At 37.7% G+C, this 1,704-nt stretch overlaps 1 long non-coding RNA gene across 1 annotated transcript; it reads left to right on the top strand.

Annotated features, from left to right (window-relative positions):
* Positions 1 to 6: 6 nt before the first annotated feature.
* On the top strand, positions 7 to 1,172 carry LOC107736530 (uncharacterized). Its single transcript, XR_001639688.1, has 2 exons — positions 7 to 158; positions 304 to 1,172. It is a non-coding gene; the product is annotated as an uncharacterized LOC107736530 (long non-coding RNA).
* The last annotated feature ends 532 nt before the right edge of the window (positions 1,173 to 1,704 follow it).

The raw sequence follows: 1,704 nt of genomic DNA, 5'->3' as shown, positions 1-1,704 counted from the left end.
TGCTTCCTTTAGTCTCACATAATCATTGGTGGCAGGTTTCATGTGTGATCCCCTCATTCCTCCCCACTTCATCAGTAAGAGCTGTTGGAAATCATTGATTTCCTTCTCTTTATTTGCAGGGGCGCGATGGGCTGCCTATACCAGGATGCTGGCATAAGGTATAATTATATATGTGATGTGGAGAAACCATGAGTCCTACTAGTTTTCCCACCATAATAGTGAGGATATGATATTGCATTATGACTGCAGTGACTGCTTCCTTTTTGTGTCTTCTAACAGTTTTCTCTTATTGCTTTCTTGCAGTAATGACTAACCTGGAGCATGGAGTTTGTACATATTGATATATATTTTGCAAGTAAAATTAGCTTTTTCTCCCAATTTTTTAGTCATCTCTTATTTAATAAATTGGGTTTTCATATGGGAGCCCTTGCAAAAATAATATCTGTATCGTTGCATTAACAAAAGAGAGGCTCTCCACTGCCACAATATCAAGTGTAGAAAAGCAATGAAGCGAGCATCATAGGTGCTGAGACTGTACTGATATTAAGAAGAGACATGAACTCAATGCTTGTGGATGCACAGAGAATGCTGCTGCAGTCTTTAAGGTGAGAACATAACCCTGAACTTTCTAACAGACTGACCAATGTGTCTGCAAATGATCACTTCTTTAGTGGCTGTCTTACTTTCCTGGGCGTCATTTGAAACAACCAACCCCACCCATTCTTTGCTAAATGTTTGCTTTGAAAGGAAGAGGTTTCAGGGCAGGGTGGCAAAGCCAAGCACCCATCTCAGCCCTAAAGGACACTGAATGGGATATATGGAGGGAGTATGCTTTGCCAGTTCAGCTGGATGTTTCCAATGAAAGGGCTCACCTGTACTACAGGGAGAAATGCAATGTGGACATTGCACTAGATTTGTACTGGTATACATATGGACAAAACTGTACTCAGGAAACTCTTTTCACTTGGTCAACAGGAAACAGCTTACTGTCTTTTGTTCCATTTCTCAGTAAAATACACCAGTGGAGAGGTGGAAAAAAGTATAATAACTGACTGATATCATGTAAAGTTGTCGTTGTAAGTCTTGTCTGTTTATAAGATCCCTCATAAACTAAAACAACTTTGGTCTTTTATTCATGTTTTGTTTTGTTCATTGTTTGGTCTTTTATTCATGAGGTTGTCTGCATCCTCAATGAGCATAATGCGAAGTTTGTGTAAATAAATGTATAATTTTTACATTTAAAGGCTTGCATGATTTATTGTCTGAATACCGTGCACTGTGTTTTACGTTCAGTTGTTTTCCCCCTCACTCTGTTTTGTTTCAATTTTGTAAAAGATGGAAATGTTTAATTACAGCAGTTTGTTTAAGAGAAAAATTTAACATTCTTGTGCTCTAAATGTACTTTACACAAGTACAACGCAAATGTTTCTAGCTACACAAATCAGTTTCATGTGTCGTGCTGCCAAATGTGTCAGACTTTGATGAGCAAGTTAGTTAAATTTGAAATGTTTATACAACCTTATTAACACCACATCTGGAATAAAACCATATCAAGAACAACTCTTTGAACTCTACCGCCCCCTTGAGTACTGAGGTGTGTTACTGCCACAATAACGCACAATAAGTATGTTAAAGGAGTCATATGATGCTGCTAAAAATAACAGTATTTTGTTTATTTGGTGTAATGAAATGTGTTTATGCGGT

The sequence above is a fragment of the Sinocyclocheilus rhinocerous genome, unplaced genomic scaffold (assembly GCF_001515625.1).
Source record: "Sinocyclocheilus rhinocerous isolate Xijiao unplaced genomic scaffold, SAMN03320098_v1.1 C36760890, whole genome shotgun sequence".
Taxonomy (NCBI): Eukaryota; Metazoa; Chordata; class Actinopteri; order Cypriniformes; family Cyprinidae; genus Sinocyclocheilus; species Sinocyclocheilus rhinocerous.
This window is presented reverse-complemented; position numbering and strand designations above follow the sequence as displayed.